This window comes from Myotis myotis, unplaced genomic scaffold (genome assembly GCF_014108235.1).
Source record: "Myotis myotis isolate mMyoMyo1 unplaced genomic scaffold, mMyoMyo1.p scaffold_m19_p_8, whole genome shotgun sequence".
NCBI classification, from domain to species: domain Eukaryota; kingdom Metazoa; phylum Chordata; class Mammalia; order Chiroptera; family Vespertilionidae; genus Myotis; species Myotis myotis.
In genome coordinates, this window is record NW_023416390.1 from 41,118,362 (window position 1) to 41,138,115 (window position 19,754).

At 43.1% G+C, this 19,754-nt stretch overlaps 1 protein-coding gene across 10 annotated transcripts in view; it reads right to left on the reverse strand.

Annotated features, from left to right (window-relative positions):
- The window catches only part of OSBPL6 (oxysterol binding protein like 6), a 172,206-nt gene extending 160,349 nt beyond the window's left edge, over nt 1-11,857 (reverse strand). For 9 of the 10 annotated variants that reach the window (XM_036320007.1, XM_036320009.1, XM_036320014.1 and 6 more), the window contains exon 1: nt 11,728-11,857. The gene's annotated coding sequence lies outside the window, so the exon portion shown is untranslated. Of the gene's footprint in view, nt 1-1,512; nt 1,605-11,727 lie in introns of all 10 variants that reach the window. The other variant, XM_036320008.1, reaches the window with a different exon arrangement.
- Between the last annotated feature and the right edge of the window lie 7,897 nt (nt 11,858-19,754).

The window sequence follows — 19,754 nt, forward strand, 5'->3', positions numbered from 1 at the left end:
CTCTCTATCCCTCTTCCTTCCTCTCTGTAAAAAATCAATAAAATACATTTTTAAAAAAAATGCAAAGTAAAATTTTAATCAACAAAATTCTTAAAATGTGATTAGCCACTGTCAGTAGGCCTGATTTCTCAGCAGTTTTTGTTTTGTTTTGTCTTCAAGTATTTTTGTTTTTTGTTGTGTTGTTTTCTTGCAGCCAAGAAAGTAAGGATTTATTAAGCAGATGGTCCCATGCCCAGAGTCACAGATAGCTAATACTTAAAGACCTGGCTCCTCAGTAATTAATTTTTTAAATTATTGTTATTATTTTATGGACTTCAGAGAGGAAGAGAGAGGGAGAGAGAAACAGAAACATCAATGATGAGAGAGAATCATTGACTGGCTGCTTCCTGCACACTCCCTACTGGGGATCGAGCGTGCAACCTGGACATGTTCCCTTGACTGGAATGGAACCAGGGACCCTTCAGTCTGCAGGCCAACGCTCTATCCATTGAGCCAAACCATCTAGGGCAATAATTAATTTTTGAAGAAAAATTATTTCAGTCTTTGCCTGACCAGAAGTAAAAAACATCCAAGAGCCCTAACCGGTTTGGCTCAGTGGATAGAGCGTCGGCCTGCAGACTGAAAGGTCCTAGGTTCGATTCTGGTCAAGGGCATGTACCTTGGTTGCGGGCACATCCCCAGTAGGAGGTGTGCAGGAGGCAGCTGATCGATGTTTCTCTCTCATCGATGTTTCTAACTCTCTATCCCTCTCCCTTCCTCTCTGTAGAAAAATCAATATAATTTATTTTTTTTAAAAAAATCCAAGAATGTTCAAAACTAAAATCCTATCAACTTGAACTATAAAAGTAAACTTCTCAAATGAGACATTTGTTTGCCCTCTTTAAGAGTGTAAAGTTCATGTACATATCTTAGATGCCAACAGGCTCATTCCCCAGGTTCTTGCACTTGCTGTTCGCGTAGCTAGAAAAGAATCTACACCCAGATTTTTTTCCACAACCTGCCCCTTTCCATCATTCAGGCTCAACTCGAATGTCTCCACCTAGCAAGGCGTTGCCTGGCCAGCCCGCCCAAAGAAATCCACTGTTAGGGGTTGAACTGTGTCCCTCAAAAAGATGTGAAGTCTTAACCCCCAAAATCTCAGAATGTTGTTGCAAGGTAATTAGTTAAGAGGTCAGCCCTTAATCCATTGTGACTGGTGTCTTTATATGAAGAGAATACACACAGACAGCGGCTCGAAGGATGAACAGGTGAAGGAGGCAGAGACTGGATTTATGCTACCACACGCCAAGGAATTCCTGCGACTGCAGAAGGTAGAAGAGGCAAGGAAAGATCCATCTTGATTTTGGATTTCTGGCCTCCAGCACTGTGTGAGAATACATTTCTACCATTTTGCGCCACACCGTTCATGGTACTTTGTTACAGCAGCCCCAGGACACCAACATACCCACCAACAACAATAACTGCCCTTGCCCCATCGGTCACCTTTACTGCTGCCATCGTTTTTACTAGTACCTGAAACAGCAATGTGCTTTTTACTGGTTGTCTCCATTCATTAGAATGTCAGTTCTCAGAGAGCAGGTCCTTTTCCGACTTCAAAGCAGAGCCTGCAATATGTAGTACATGCTCAAGAAATATTCTGTGCAATAAATGAGTGATCCTGAGAATGATAATCAGATAAAAGAATATCAGAATGATAATTCATTTCCAGTAACTGGAACAGCTATAAACCCTCCTATAATCTAATAACAAAGTCTAGTACCAGATTTATCTAACACTGAGCGAGACTTCGCACCATTTTAACTGTCTGGAAAACCAACCTTGGAGATAAAGAAAAACAGCTTCAGCAAAATGCATTCCTTACTCACTACTTCCAAGATGAGGCTGAAATAACATTACTTTTTGAACTAATATTTTCTATGTGTCGGGAGAGGGCTCATCTCATGGAAATGCAGTAGAAGCCTGATGACTAATGAAAGGAGAAAGCAAAAGATCTTCAAGGAAAACAAGTAAAAAGAAAAGAATTCTGAGGTTATTTGGTAAAGGAGCAGTTAGTGTTGCCCCACCACCAAAGCCATCTTTATGGAAGGCATGAGCACTCTTAGCCGGAGTCACTGGCAACACATTAGGGGGCTCTCTGGTGTTGGGGTCTCTATGAGCAATTTTTAAAGTGAAATGCATAAAACATTCTAGAGAGATTTCCATTTTTTAAAAAATATATCTTTATTGATTTCAGAGAGGAAGGGAGAGGGAGAGAGAGATAGAAACATCAATGATGAGAATCATTGATCAGTTGCCTCCCGCATGCCCCACACAGGGGATAGAGCCCAACACCCAGGCATGTGCCCTGACGGGGAATGGAACCGTGACCTCCTGCTTCATAGGTGGATGCTCAACCATTGACTATTAAAAACAACTAACTGTAACAAAATTGTACATTTGTTTTTCATGTCCAAGGCACTTCCAAATTTGATAGCACCACAAGGCAGGTGAGCAAGAAATCAGCTAGGGCTGAACAAGCCGAAAGCTAAATGTAGTCATTTTGGTTTACTGGTCATTTGTTTTCTAGGTAAATAGAAGTTTCATTAATGATTGATAATTGCACTTTGTCTCTAAGTACTAAGTTAGAAAACTCATTTCAACAACCACCATTTTACCCTCATTTAGCAGATGAGGCTTCCCGAGTGTACAGGGTGGCTGCTCAATAAGTGAAGCTGGGACAGAATTTGCGCAGCCACGGTCCCTATGCAGGGCTCTTCCTGTCAGATATATACTGCTTCTCTGGAACACCGTGTACTGCGATACAAAGTGCCATGAGATAGTAGCTATTTTCACAGAGGGATGTATGGGGGGGGGGGGGGGAAGACGTTAAATGTGTGGCAAGAAGAAGCAGTTGGGCACAATACTGTTACCCCAATGTATTTAATATATGCTACTAAATCTCTTAAAGAAATGCAGTTAAATTCCTCCTAAATTCCATAGAAATTAGACACACTAGATATACTAGTTAAGGATCAAATGCAGCCTGAAATTTTAATAGCCCCGGAAAGTTATGGGAAGGGTTTTCTAGACACTTCCACAGGTCTTGCGCGATGCCAAGCTCCCAAAGGTCATCCAGTGCTTCCTCCCCTGTGACAGCGAGCCTCTCTGACCTTTCCTCATCTATCAACCTTCGCTCTCCACATCACCCTGCTCTGGCACCTGACGCTCCGGTGGAACGCCACTACCAGGCTGCTGCCTATCCCTCCTAATTTCCAAATGAAATGGTTTGAAAAAGACAACAGCCACTAAATTATCAGAACTTCCACAAAGGACAGGAATGCATAGTATTTACGTGATTCATTTATTAGGATACACAGTTAACCCTGACTTCATGCTTAGAAGTTAATAAAAAAGGAGACTGATCTAACATTTCCTCCTGTATACTTTGCTGTTTTTTATTTAAAATTGCCAATTCCTAATAAAGGGCTATGTCTGTTAACTTTGCATAAATGTGTATTACTGATAATTAAACTATTTTTATTTCCTTTTAGGAAAATTATTTTGCAGCATGATCCCTCCGACTGTCACCAAGTTTTTCCTTTTCTTCAGTATAATTCATGTAAGTCAGGCTTATTAAATTTATATATAAATTTATATCAGCAAATACTTCTTTTTCCCAAAGATATCACCTACCAACCATTAAGCTGCTACCTTGGCTTTCTCTGTTTTACTATTCCTTTTTTTTTTAGAAATTTATTTTATAAAGAAAGAGGAAGAGAAACACTGATTTGTTTTTTCACTTCTTTATGCATTCATTGGTTGCTTCGTGTATGTGCCCTGACTCAGAAATTGAACCAATAACCTTGGCATATCTGACCAACTGAGTTACCTGGCCAGAGTTGTCTCACTATTCTATACCTTAATATTCGGTACCATTTTGTGGGCTCTAGGAGGACAAAGGCACAATGAAACAATCACTCTTATGAAAGCATGTGTTTAAGAGTATAATACCATAAAAAGTTATTCCAGGGCCGAAACCGGTTTGGCTCAGTGGATAGAACCTGAAAGGTCCCAGGTTCGATTCCGGTCAGGGGCATGTGCCTGGGTTGCGGGCACATCCCCAGTAGGAGATGTGCAGGAGGCAGCTGATCGATGTTTCTCTCTCATCGATGTTTCTAACTCTCTATCTCTCTCCCTTCTTCTCTGTAAAAAATCAATAAAATATATTTAAAAAAAAAAAAAGTTATTCCAGGAAATGGTTACTTTAAGGGATGAATGGGGATACTCTCATCAATAAACGAAGAAAGGCAGAAGAGATCAATGATTCCCAGAATGGGCTCCCAAAACCAAGGCCACATTTTTTGTTGTTGTTAATCCTCACCCGGGGATATTTTTCCATGTGAGAGACCGACTGGTTGCCTCTCCACATGCCCTAACCACAAGCAAGAATCGAACCAGGACCCTTCAGTCCACAGGCTGGCCCTCTATCCACTGAGCCAAACCAGCTAGGGTCCAAGGCCACCTTTTAAAAATGCAGATTCCTAGACATCGTACCAAAACTCAGGGGTAGCAGAGAATCTCAAGGCCGTGGCCCATAAAATAAGTTTTCTTTATTTTATCACTGTAAGCTGCATCTGATGGAGTTGGAGTAGCAATCAATACCATCTCCATTTCTGTGTTCTCCCAGCCTAGGCTTCTGCCACCACCTTCTTCGAAGTCTGTTCTCCATGAACGCTCATCACCACCCAGGTAGGTCCTAATCAATGTCCCTTGGGTCTCCCTCCCAGTAAAATCAGCTAGGTGGGGTCACAGTGGCAAGGGCAGGGCAATTGCAGGGAACCAAGGTCTGCCAACCTGTCCCAAAGGGCAACCGCTTCCATTTTCCCTCCTCCTTGAACTTTAGCCTATCAGGGTAGTAGTGAGGGTGAGTCTTTTTCTTTTTTTTTTTTAATTGATTTCAGAAAGGAAGTGAGAGGGAGAGAGAGTTAGAAACATCAGAGATGTGAGAGAATCATCAATCCGCTGCCTCCTGCTTGCCCCCTACCAGGGATCAAGCCTGCAACCCAGAATCAAACTGTGACCTCCTGGTTCAAGGGTCAATGCTCAACCACTAAGCCACACCACTGGACGTGAGGGTGAGTCTTTATGGCAACTACCATGGATCTAACGTTGCAAAGGGATGCTGTGGGCTACAACTACTCAACATTCTTGAACAGTACAAGCGAGCCTCAAGAAATTTAAAAGCTACCTTGATTTGAATAGATAAGTTGACATATTTAAAAATTCAAACAATGGTAAAGGGTGTACGAAATAAGTGTCCTTCCCATCCCCACCCCAACCACCCAGTTCTCTTCCCCAGAGGCAATCACTATTACCAGTTTCTTGGATCACTTTCCAGAGACAGTCTTAACAGTTACAAGCATAAGCACATATCTACAAACTCCTATTAAACCCCAAGGGCTATACACTACCCTGCAACTTGACTTGTTTCCTTGTATCTTAGAGATCATTCCATATCAGCAAATACAGAATGACCTCATTCCTTTCAACAGCTACCTAGCTTTGTTTCTGCTCATAATTTATTTAAGGGATCTCATATTGATGGATATTTAGCTCTCTCTAAATCTTTTGTTTACAGACAATGCTGCAATGGATGTCTTTGTGCAAATTCATTTTGTGATGTACAAGTATATCTGTAGAACAACTTCTTAGGTTTCCTGAGATGAGAAGGTAGGTAAATTTTTAATTTTGGCAATATTTCCAAATTGCTACACAGATGCTGGACCATTTCACACCCCTACCAACAATGTTTGAGCTTGTCAGTTTCCCCCAAAACCTTTTCACCATAAAGTAGTAATGAACATCAAGATCTTTGCCAATTTAATAGACTACATCAGATATTTTCAACCTTTTTGTTTCATGGCACACATAAGCTAATTACTAAATTTCTGTGGCACACCAAAAAAATACAATTTTTGCCGATACGACAAAAAATAGGTATGAAAATCACTGGACTAAAGAATTTAAAATTAATTTCTCTTATTCTGAGTTGAGCATTTGTAGTTCCTTTTCTGTGAACTGTTTATTCATTGCCTTTGCCCCTTTTTCTATTAGATGGCCAGTCATTTTTCTTATTGATACACAGGAACTCTTTGGATATTAAAGAGTTATTCCTTGTCTCTGACACATGTTATAAATGTTTTTTTGCTGGTGTGGAGATATTTTATCTTCTGACTGTTATACATACTATCTTTTCTTTAATGGAGTTTAATTTATCACTCTCATCTTATGCGTTCTGTATTCTTTAAGATTTTTCAAAGCTTTTTATTTAAAATGTAGAGAGATACCTCTTCTCTAATATCTGATCTCCATAAGCCTTCAGATTTATTTCCTCCATTGGCACTTTTTTGGGAAAGACAGATTGACTGGCTGCCTCCTGCACATGCCCCAACTGGGGCTGGGGACTGAACCTGGAACCCAGGTATGTGCCCTTGACCCTTCAGTGTCAGAGCCAATGCTCTAACCATGGAGCCACACCAGCCAGGGCTGTTGGCACTTTTTGAAATGAGGCTGGAAGACAAGCTGGGATATAATATCCACCAACTTCCTGTCCTGACCTTCCTATTCCTTTATCCTGGTTTCTTGTGGATTTTGCTCTCTCCTTCTCCCTTGCTTTCCCCCTGGAGTTTCACGTGAACCCTAGTTTGGTTGGCCTACCTTGGAGATGACACTCTTTTTGTAGTTCTTCAATATGAAGTTTACTGAAGTCAAAAAGAATTTCATTAATGTCTTTTCATAACATGCCATTCAAACTGTGCTATTTTTTCTATTCCAAGGAAATCATACAACAGAAATTGTGCAGATTGTCGCCTATGGTGCGAGAATATACGAAAACTTGTCTAGTTGCTCCAGATAAACAAAAAACAAAAATGGTACCTTAATTTAAAATGAAATCAGACTTTAGACTTTATCTCCAGAAATGGTGTTTTAACAAAACCTTTTTATTTTAATGTTCTTTTAGATACTTTATTCTTCAGACTTTCGTAGTTGATAACAGTTTGTTACTTGTAGCAACACTGTATTATGTATAAAAAATATCAAGGTAACTTCTTCAAATTTATGATAAATAAAACTTAAGCACTGGTTTAAAAGATATGAAGTAAAGCCACAACTAGAAATTGAGGCCAGGTTTATTTTAGGTTTGATTTTTGAAAGAAAAAAAAAAGATTCTAAAAATATAGTGCTGTTGTTCTCCATTCTCTTTCCACACTCTTTTCAAAAGGTAGATACATAGGTCTGTCTTAAGAGCTACAGTGAGAATTGCCTTGATAAGATGCAAGATAAAAAAAATAAGAGTTGATGTTCTATTTCTGACTCAATTCCTTCTACACTGATTTTCTCTCATATTAGTATATGGAAAAAGAATAACAAAGAAAAAGATAGAAAAATATAGAGCACAAGGTCATTTAATTTTTATCTATTCTTTCCTTTTCTTTCCAGTGAGTTAAAGTCAAATCTATGGGTATCAAAATAGCAAACACCAAAAAATGTTAGATAGTCCTGGATATTAAGCTATTTGGGTTATCCTCCCTAGCTCTGCCTTTTGTCAGTTTACTATATAGATTTTGTAATACTGGCCCTATCAGAAGGAATTCCCTTCTTAGTTGTCTTCAAATGGAGACTCTCATCTCCATCATCAACCTAACTAGGGGCCCTCCCTTGGATCTCTCTCCTCACTCCTGACCCCCCATATCCACCTGTTTCCTAGATGTTTTTTATTATTATTATTACTAGAGGCCCGGTACATGAAATTCGTGCACTGGAGCGGGGTTGTCCCTCAGCCCAGCCTGCACCCTCTCCAATCTGGGATCCCTCTCACAATCCGGGACTGCTGGCTCCCAACCTCTCACCCACCTGCCTGCCTGATTGCCCCTAACCACTCCCCTGCCAGCCTGATCAATGCCTAACTGCTCCCCTACAGGCCTGGTCACCCCCAACTGCCCTCCCTGCTGACCTGGTTGCCCCCAACTGCCCTCCCCTGCAGGCCTGGTTGCCCCCAACTGCCCTCCCCTGCAGGCCTGGTTCCCCCCAACTGCCCTCCCCTGCAGGCCTGGTCACCCCCAACTGCCCTCCCCTGCCATCTTGTGGTGACTATCTTGTGTCCACATGGGGGCAGCCATCTTGTATGAAGGTGTGATGATCAATTCGCATATTACCTCTTTATTATATAGGACTGATCTCAGAGAGGAAGAGATAGAAACACCAATGATGAGAATCATTGGTCGGCTGACTCCTGCACACCCCCTTACTGGGGATCGAGCCCGTAACCTGGGCATGTGCCCTTGGCCGTAATCGAACCTGGAACCCCTCAGTCCACAGGCCGACGCTCTATCCACTGAGCCAAACCAGCTAGGGCTTCCTAGATGTTTTTATGAACCCTCTGAGTGGTTCACTGTTGGACAATTTCATATGGCTTCCTCCACTTCTGTTCATATCATTTCCTCTGAGATGGCCTTCCTCTTTTCAGCAAGGCCTGCTCATCCTTCCTGCAGGTCTCCACCATGAGCTCTTGGCAACTCATCCTGTACACAGGGACTGCTTCCTCAGCCCTCAACTGTCACCGTGTGGGTCTTTTGGTGCAGTAGCCTGTTCTGCCTTATGAAGACTCTGTATTATCCTTATTTTCTTTTTCCTTAGAACTTTAAAATTATCATTGATCCATGCATGGCCCTCTTTAAAAAAAAAAAAAAGCATTAATGTCTTTATTTTTATTGATTTCAGAGAAGAAGGAAGAGAGAGATAGAAACATCAATGATGAGCATCATTGATCAGCTTCCTTCTGCATGCCCCCCACCAAGGACCGAGCCCACAACCTGGGCATGTGCCCTGACTGGGAATCTAACCATGATCTCCTGGTTCATCGGTCAATGCTGAATCACCAAGCTACACTGGCTGGACTGACCCTCTTTTTAAAAAATATGATTACCTATGAACTTACCACCACACCTGAGAACTACATCATTACCAATAACTTCCACGCACCTGTGTTCTTCTCCATCATATCCTTTTGGTTTCCCCCAAAAGATAACTGTTACCCTAAGTTTAAAGTTCATCATTCTCTTCCTTTAAAAAGAAGTATATTTCAACACACATATAAATGCTTGATTGTATTGGATGATTTGTGTTTGCTTGTTTCCCTGGCTCATGTAAATTAATACAACTGTGGGAAATACTAGTAATTTGTTAATATTTAGTAAGTTAAATATTCACACACCCTACAAATCAAAAATTCTATACCTAGTTATATGGCCAAGAAAAACACTTGCACAAGTGCCCCAGAAACATGAATGATCCGAGCAGCACTCTGCAATATTTTTTAATGCAAAAAAAAAGGCAATTGGCAGAACAGGGAAATATTTGTTACAGACACATAATGTATTAATCTTAATGACACAATGTTGGGGGGGGGGGTGTCATAGACGTCAACAGAGAGTATAAGACCTTTTTCCCGAGATTAAAAACAGACTAAAAAAAGGGGGGGGGGGATTATTATTACTTAAACATTGCAGTAAAAGAAAAAAATCCTTATTTTGTGAATTCATGCATTGTCCTCCCAAACGAGATGACAAACTCTTGAGGGCAGGGACTTTTTTATTCTTATTTGTATCTCCCACATGCCTAGACCGGTGTCTTGAACAGATGGTGCTCAATAAGTAATTATCCACTTAATGATTACTGAATGATTTAAAATTTAAATCTTTTCCCTCATCCGTGTCATGAATAAAGTTGCATAAAACTTTTATTTACTTATACATTAACCTAGATCTATTTCTGCAATGGTAGACCAGATATCCAACCACAAACACTTCATCCTGGAAGTACTTTACCTTTCTTCTTCAAGTAAAGCTAACATACAGTCAAAGCAATCTAGGGACAAGAAAACATATCCTGTAAAAGTCCAACCAAATCACATAACCAAGAGACAACTGATAACCCGTCATAATCTGAAACTGAGATATCCCAAAAGGAATACATCCACTGAACGTATAATTGAGTTATCTCATCAAAACTGAAAACATGATCAAAAACAGGGTTTTTAGACTTTCTAAAAGCTAAGATTTAATTTCAAAATATTTTGTTCCTACTTTGAGATAAAAAAATATTTTTAGGGGAAAACATGAGATTTGGGTTAAAAGAATAATATGAATGATATTCCACCAATCAAGGCCTTCCTTATAACCCAATGAGAGCTGTGCATATTCTCTGTAGGCGATTAGAGCGGAATTACACTGCAGCTTCCCTTCGACCTTGGGAACTCTGCTCACTGTGAGTTACTGCGAGGTCTTCTGTTTCATTTATTAATAGTCTTTGTATCTGCAATGCTGTAGCATTCGAAAGGAATATCAACACTGTGAGCTTGCAGTACCTAAAACTGTAGAAATGCTTCCAAATCAAAGTGGGGTGTGGGTGGATTATAGCCAAGAGGAAAACAAAGTTAAGGATATTACGATGGGATATTTTCTCATTTTACTTTTGAAGAAATAACATATTTAATTAGCTGTGTAATACATTACCATCCATTTGCATGCAGTTTTTAAATTTAAGAAAAGACATTCAAGAGAAATTATTTTATTTGGGAAAATATCACAACTGAATACGACATACAATTTGCTAAAACTAGTCCAGCAATTGAAAAATGGAAATTCCAATAGAGAAAAAGCCTATAGGACCTTTGGATCCTAGGGGTGGAGGGAAGAAATAATCTAGCACTCCTGAGAGTTCACTTAGTTTCATGTCAATTGCTTCATATCCATTATGTAATGCTTTCCCCAGCTTTAGGTCTGTTGAAGCTACCGTTCAGGTATATCACAGACTGCCACCAAATCAGTATAGGTCATGCAGATGTGTCTCATATCCATTCAGTAGAGGCTTTTTTCAAAATCTGCTGCTGTCATTACTTCTTCCCGGCTTCCTCCCCAGGTCTCCCATCCCCTCCTCCCCCAAATGCCCGGGCGACGCGAGCTGCGGGCAGTAGCCGGCTGGGTGCAGGGGAAGCACGTCTTGACTGCAATGCTAAAGCTGTCCCGGTCTGAACCAGGGGGGGCAGATTCGGCCCTGGCCGGGGTGTGGACGAAGGCTGCAGGGAAGGCTGCAGGGGCGCCAGCAGCCGAGTGGGCAGGGGTGCCCCGCGAGGGCAGTCCGCAGTGCACGCGCACAATCAAACCAAATGCACAACTTCCCCGGCCGCTCCTCCCGACTCCCCGGATTCCGTGGAAGGTGCGGCGTAGGCGTCAGCTGGAACGGGCGCGGGCGCGGGCGCTCTCACCCGCGCGGGTTCCGTTCTCTGCTGACAATTACATCAGTCCCTCCGCCGGCCCGAGCTTCATTCCCCAGCAGCCTGGGGGAGCCCGCGCGGGGGCTGCGGGCACGAGAGCCAGGCGGCCGGAATTCCCCGACACGAGGAGGACGGGAGGGGAGGACGGCGCGTGGGGACCATGACCCAGACGCCCCCTCCCACCTCGGCCGCCAGGCTGGACTAGCACCGCCAACCCCGACTCCCGGTCGCAGAGGTTATGCGGTCAGGAGAGACCCCCAAGGACTATGATGCTTCAGGGGCCCAAAGCGAAGCTGCCCATCCGCGCGCCCCTAAGGGTCCTCGGCCCTCCGGACGCGCACAATGCCCCCGGGCACCGGTACGGGCACCGTCATATCCGCTCCAGGGGTACCCGGTGCAGCTAGGACACCTACCTGGAAGGCAAGGGGCCGCGCCGCAGATTCTGCGGCGGCAGCGGCGGGAGGCGGGAGGCGGGAGGCGGCCCCGGCGGGCAGACAGGCGCGCGGCGGGCTGGGGAGCGGAGCCGCGGTCTCCAGCTCCGACAGCGGTGACGGCGGAGGAGCTGCGCCTCCAGTGGTCCGCCGCGCCGCAGCCCCTCCTCTCCCACGGGCGGGGCGCACTGGCGGGGCGGCGCTCTGGGCTCCCCGCCCCTGGCTGGCCATCCTGGCGGGAGTGGATCCGCCGGCGGCCGGCACTCCGGCTGCGCTCCCGCCCCGCTGGGCACCCCTCCCTGCGCACCCCCGGAGAGCCGCGGGCCCGGCGCTCCAAACCTCCGACGCGCTGGGTTGCTCTTCCTGGGCTCATCCCCGGCCCGGTACCCGTGGGAACCTCTGGTTCCAGAGATCACCGCCGTGGAGACCCTGACCGGGCATCCCGGGGCCTAAGCGCCGTGGAAGCGTCCCCGCCCTCCCAGGCCAGCGCTGGTGGGCCGGCCCGGGTTCGCAAGGGGTGGCTCGGATGGCCCGAGCACTCGCGGCTGGAGCGGGGTCGCTGTGAGCACCGAAAGAGAGCAGATTCAGAAAGGAACAGCAGCCTGGCGGCCGACCCCCTGTCTCAAACTGGTCTGTAAACCTACAAGACTGTGTGATTGCTCCCCGCCATCCCTGACACTCTGAAGCAAAAACTTCTCAGGCTGAGTGAGATACACTTGAGCTCCTTGAAAGGATCGTTCTCACTTGACAAACCTTCCCACCCCCTTTAACTCTCCCACCCTTAAACCGTTCCCAGCCTATGCCGGAGGGCAGATTACTCGGAAGGCAAAGTTTCTGGGAAAGAATGGGGTAATTAATGATGAAATCTCAGAAGAATCTCAAGGCTTTTCTGCCATCGCCATCTTCAGGGGGATAAAAATCCAGAGAACACTGATTGTAACAGGAATTGTTACTGAAACTGCGCTGGGAGTGCTTCGTGAGCTGTCTAGGGGTCCGACTGGATGAGATAAGGTGGGGGGAGGCTTCAGAAATTGAAGATAATGCTACCCACTGAGGCAGCTGTGATGGCATTTCACTGTTTTCTGTGCTGATAAAATCCTGATTTGCTATGAAACATAGTCAATTAATTGTATGCACTTTTTCTCACATACAATCTCTTTTGAATCTCCAATCCCACCTTTTGAATTAGCTTCTCCCACTTTAACTAGCAATGTTGTCATATTGTCTTGTCATAAAATAATAGATGCTGGGGCCTGTGACCCAACACAGTTTCACCTTAACTCCCTCCCAGTGAAGACAGTGTTCTCAAGCTAACCCCCTCCCCCACCTCCGCTGACCTTCATTTGATCATCCCCACCTTTTTATTCCTTCCATCTGGGTTCCATGGATAGAAACTACTGAAACTGCTCTCTCTCTAAAAAGAAAAGCCAAAACCCATATAGAAGAAAATACAAAAGTGTGAAAAGAGATGAAAGCATACAGAGTCTTTAACCTAAAGAACTTTAGAAATTTTCACATTTTTTTCACTGACCCTCTCATGGCAATCAACCATAAACTATTGAGGAAGGGAGAGTAACCATCAAGACCTAAATCTCGCCGAAACCGGTTTGGCTCAGTGGATAGAGCGTCCGCCTGTGGACTGAAGGGTCCTCGGTTTGATTTTGGTCAAGGGCACATGCTTGGGGTTGCAGACTCTATCCCCAGTAGCGGGTGTGCAGGAAGCACCCGATCAATGATTCTCCTATCATTGATGTTTCTATCTCTCTCCCTCTCTGAGATAAATAAAAACACATTTTTTTTCCTTTTAAAATGCTTTGTCTTTATTTTTTTCCTTATAGTATTCAATAGATCTATTTCTTTTTTTTTTATTTTTTATTGCTTAAAGTATTACAAAGGGTATTACATATGTGATAAATAAAAACACATTTTTTATAAGTACCGCGCGCTAACTGATTGTGCCACGGGAGCTCCAAAAACACATTTTTTAAAAAGACCTAAATCTCATATGTTATCACAAGAATGCCTCCACACGTTTACTCTATTTCATATTAGATGTGTGTTTTATTATTTTTAAAAATAGGTTTAATTATCAAGGGAAAAAGTCTACTACCTGACTCATTGGTTAACAATCCAATAAGATGTGATGGCATTTGGGGGAATGGATTAAAGAGAGCTGACACTGCGTATCAAGGCAGCTTCTGCACTCTGTCCATCACAATCTTTTGAAAACCCAGACTGGCATGGATACATAAATACGAATAACAAGCTTTTCACTGCTTTTTGAGCTATGGCAGTGTTATTGCTCAGAAGTTGCCAGAGAGCAATGTTTTCATTAAGTATATATTCTTGCTGAGAGTTTGGGTCACAAGTCATACTTTGACTTAAAGGATCTCTGCTCCCCAATCCATTCCTTTTATTTGTCTCAGAGAAATACTTGTCCATGGACTTTTTCAGTGAAGGAAGATAATGATATTCTTAAAATACTATTAATGCTATAATTTCATAACAAGCAAATGAACTGAGCCTCACACAAATCATAGTCCCCACCATCAATGCTTTTTGTACAACTCTCACACTTCCTTTTTTGTTTGTTTGTTTTTTTTATTAGAGTGGAAGGGAGGGGGAGAGACAGAGAGAGGGAAACATCAATGTGAGAGAGATACATCCATTGGTTGCCTCCCGCATGAGCCCTGACCAAAGCCAGATATCAAGCTTGCAGCCAAGGTACATGCCCTTGACCAGAATTGAACCTGGGACCCTTCAGTCCGTGGGCTGACGCTCTATCCACTGAGCCAAACCAGCTAAGGCTCACACTTCTTTTTATTTGCAGTTTTTCTATGGGTACAATTTTAGCTGAGGTTTCTCAGGAAGGCTGAAATGCTAGTGCTTCATCAAAAGATGCCATGGTACTTGTCTCTCTTTGACTGGCTTATTTCATTTAGCATAATGCTCTCCTAGTTCATCCATGCAGTCACAAAAGTTAAGATTTCCTATCTTACCAAAACCAGTTTGGCTCAGTGGATAGAGCGTCGGCCTGCGGACTGAAAGGTCCCAGGTTCGATTCCGGTCAAGGGCATGTACCTGGGTTGCTGGCACATCCCCAGTAGGAGATGTGCAGGAGGCGGCTGATCGATGTTTCTAACTCTCTATCTCTCTCCCTTCCTCTCTGTAAAAAATCAATAAAATATACTTTAAAAAAAAAAAGATTTCCTATCTTTTTACAGCCGAGTAATATTCCATTGTGTAAATGTGCCATACCATATGATTTCATTTATATGTGGAATCTAATGAACAAAACTAACAAACAAAATAAAAACAGACTCATAGATATAAGAACAGACTGACAGCTGTCGGAGGAGAGGGGAGTTGGGTGAAAAAGGTGAAGAGATTAAGCAAACAAAAAGACGCAGACAGTAGCACAGTATAAATCAGAGGGAAAGGGGATGGGAGGAGGTAGAAGAGGGAAGAGGGGGGATAAATGGTGATGGAAGGAGACTTGACATGGAGTGGTGAACACACAATATAATATACAGATGATGTGTTACAGAATTGTACACTCAAAACCAGGTCGAGTGATCTGATCCCTTTGGCAACTAGAGAGACAAACCCCATGCTCTGCAGCCATTGTATGGTAATTGTGCTGGTTTGTTCTATAGGAAACTTGGTTATGCTGAAAACTGTTTCCCAGAATCCCCTTCCCTATAGACTTATAGGTCTATATTTGTTCAGATAGACAAAACTGAAATTACTGAGATCTGAGTTTCATTTTAACAAAAGTATAGCCATTAAACTCTAAAAGTCATCATGGGTTAGATGTGGCAAGAGAAAAATGTCCAGACCCAGGAGGGCTCTTATTTCTTCTGTTCTCTCTGCTGAATAACTGCAACCACATTTGGGCTAACAGACTTCACAGCCTCACAGGGGTGGTAGTCATAAAGAGTCCTCAAACTTCCGTAGACTTTGACACCAGGCCTTCTCCACCAGTTGGATTCTCCACCAACTGGATGGGCTTAGCTTCCAGATTTCCCCACCAGCTTGGACTCCTTTGTGTCAGGGCTGGTCTCTGATCCTTCAACAACCTCTTTTCAGATTCTTACTTCCCACACATGTAGAGGTCTAATTTCTGTAATAAATTCCTTTTTCAACATACCCATCGTGGTTCTGCTTCCCTGATTGAGTTTTCTGCCAGGGCTTAAGCTTGTGGCTGATCTGTTCTGGAGGCCTGTGCTGGTTCAGTCACCTGGGAACAGTTAAGGCAGGGCAAGTAGCTCAGAGACCTGGAGAGGCCGAGAGCATCTGAGGAAGTTCTCTAGCTGTGTCATGAACATGCAACACCAATATCCATGCTTTGCTTTGTACTTGTTCATTGGGAGTGTTCAGTCTTGAAACTAATTTACTAGTATTATTACTAAACTAACCTACTTTGCTCAATCACTCCCACATCATCACAATGGAGTATTTTATCTTGTTAAGACATCTTTTTGGCTCCTTGAAGAGAAAACAAATCAAATCTCAGTTGGCCATTCTGACTATTATCCTCCTCTATCTATGAAAGCATCCTGCGTTTCTCATTTTGCTACAAATTTGAACTTGAACATAAAGATGGACATTCCTTTTGTAATGTACTCTTTGTAAAATAGTTGGTTATTTTTGTGTTTTGTTTGTTTGTTGGGTGTGTGTTTTTTGGGAGTGTGGTTTTGCTTTGTGGTGGTTGGTTTTTTTTGTTGTTGTTTTTTCAACTTTACCATTTTTACATTCCAAATAGAAACTCCAAAGACAAACTCTTTGAAATAGTAAGTCCTGCAGGAGGGGTATAATATTAGCTAGGGCTAAGGTGAAGGGCCTTGATCATCACATGTACTACCAAAGTGTTCTTACCAAGAATATTGCCATCAAGAACACCTGGTAGGCACCTGGCAAGCTCAGAAGCCTATCTTTAGGTCCCAAACTCCATTTAGTCCAAAATCCTTCATTCCCACACTCTCATGATCTGCCCAGATAATGGATCTCAGGGGATATTGTTATATCCACTTCAGAATGCACCTTTCATTCAGAGTGCCCATCATACTACCTAAAAGGATCTAGAACTGGGATTTTGTTGAGTTTATAGGTTGTTAGGGTAGGGGGTTGGATTTTGATCCATTTCATTAATTTAATTCAATAAACATTTATTGAGTTTCTGCTATGTGTTAGACATTATTCTGGGTGCTTGAGATATAAATGAGCAAAATATAGAGCCTGCCCTCATAGAGTTTACATTCCAGCACAGGGAGACAGACAATAAACAAATAGTCCTAACAGGTAAGTAAATTACATTGTGTTTTAGAAAGTCATAAGTGGTACAAAAATCATATAAAGTTGAACACATTAGCCCAGCCATTGTGGCTCAGTGGTTGAGCATCAAACTATGAACCAGGAAGTCATGGTTGTGGGCTCAATCTCCAGTGTTGGGGGGGGGGGGGGTGGCATGCAGGAGTCAGCCAATTGATGATTCTCTCTCATCATTGATGCTTCTATCTCTCTTTCCTCTCCTTTCCTCTCTGAAATCAATAAAAACATATTTTTAAAAATAAATAAATAAAAGCTGAGCACATGAAGAAATGGAGGTGGGTTGCCAAGTTGAAATCCTATATAATTAAAGCCCAGTGACCGAATGGCGGAAAGACCAGAATTACTGGTCGACCAGTTGCTATGACGTGCACTGATGCTCACCACAGGTGGTCAGTGCGCTCCCACAGTGGGAGTGGCACTCCCACAACAGGAGCAGCTGTTCAGAGGGCAGGTCCACAGCCAGTCGGCTGACCAGAATGAGCAGCACTCTCACAGTGGGCCGATCCCCACAGGCCATGCCCCCCACCAGTGCATGAATCCCGTGCACCAGATCTCTAGTATTAAATAAAGCGGGCAATCTGGGCTTTACTGAGAAGACTTGAGCAACGACTTGAAAGAGATGAGGAAGTTAGTCAAGCAGACATATGAAAATGTGAGGTTCCCATCCTGTCACAGAGACCAGGCACTATAAAGCCCATAGAAAGACATGCCTGGTATGTTCCAAGCAGGACAAGAGTCCAGAGTGCCTGTAACACAATGGGCATAGAAAAGAGTGTGAGGAGAAAAAAGTAGTGGGGAGCCTGATCATGTAGGGCCCAGAAGCCTTGAAGGACTGAAATTTGTTCTGCATAAGATGGGCAGCTATCACAGGTCCATGCAGTGGAGTGAAATGATTTGACTTAGGTTTTAAAAAATCTCCTTGGTGTGTGTTTGTGTGTGTCTCAAGAGTAGGCTCCAGGGAAAAGGGGTAGAAGCAGGGAGGAAGCTGTGCCATCATTCTGATGAGTGATAAAGGTGGTTTTGGCCAGGTGGTAGAGTGGTAAGAGTTATGAATAAGACTTATTTTCATTGTACTATTCACTTGGTGGTAAGATTTTAGGGAGGAAACATAGGGCCCTGCTGCCTCCAGATATTGGGGAATGCTGGTCACTGGTAAAAATCCTATTGCCTGAGAGAGACTGTTACTAGGGTTAATACCATTATCAGCCCAGCAACAAAACAGTGATCCATTCTTTGGGCATTTTTTTTTAATCCTCACTGGAGGATATCTTTTTCATAGATTTTAAAGAGAGAGGAAGGGAGAGGAAGAGAGAGAGAAACATCTATGTGAAAGAGAAACATCAATTGGTTGCCTCCTGTATGCACCCTGACTGGGGATCAAACCCACAACCTGGGTATGTGCCCTGACCAAGAATCAAACCTACGATTACTCAGTGCATGGGATGACACTCTAACCAATTGAGCCACACCAGCCAGGGCCTTTGGGCATTTATAAAACACACAGAAACACATATACTCAAACACAAGATCAGGCCACATGGAAAAGTGGAATGTTTGGGCATATACATGACAGACACCTTACATGCACAAAAATTCAAAATGAAGTTTCCCCCCAATATTGTTGAATAAAATTAGCTTTGCTTCATATCTCAGGGCCTAATTTGAAAACCAAAACTTCAATGCAAGCAAACTCAGAACCGGAACATATTTAGCCCAATCTCTTGCAGAACTAGATTCTTAAAGTGTACTTGCTATTAGTTGAGTTCTCCTTCCTCTCCAGAGGAGCTAAGGGAGCAACAACCCAACCTTCTTGATGGACAAGGATTCTAAGGGCATTGAAAGTTTTCTAAGACTAACTAGCATAGGAGTGGATGCTGCTAACCTGAGGCACTCTGTATTTTCCTCCCAGTTTATGGAAGGGTCATTTACCTGTGTTTGTCTCTAGACTCTCAACTACTACAGTATAAGGAATGAGGCATATAGCATAGGTGTGTTGAGATGACTTAGGTGGTTCCCAGACATGCATTTTAAAGACATTGACTTACAGAGTGAGAAAGTCCTTTCAACTCTCTCTCACTCTCTTTTTTTTTTTGGTTGACCTTAAGAAGCCTCAGTTTGGGACGCAGGAGTTTGGCCAGTCAGGGAGGGACTGCAGGAGGGCTTCAGGGCATGTCCAGCCTGTCTCGCTCAGTCCTGATTAGTTGGATCCCAACAGCAAGCTAACCTACTGGTTGGAGTGTCTGCCCCCTGGTGGTCAGTGCTTGTCATAGTGAGCGGTTGAGTGGCCTTAGCATATCATTAGCATATTACACTTTGATTAGTTGAATAGACAACTAGACAACCGGACACTTAGCATATTAGGCTTTTATTATATAGGATGTGAAGTACCTCCTGTGTAGTACTCTGAGCAAATGTTAGTTGGGTTATATCTGCCTTCCAAAAGTCTACCCTTCCTTGGAGATGAAGCACAAATCTTATGATCTTTACGAAAAGTTTGCTTGTACCACAGAACTACTTCCCACATTCTTCCTACAGTTTCCTGTTCTTTCCACTAGTTTTAGACTTGCCTTCTTCCTTCTACTTAATTATAAGCTCCATGAAAGCAGCTCTTTGTCTAAAGTCATGAATACTGTGGGTGATTAATACATATTTAGTATTAGCTTGATCCAATTAACCAT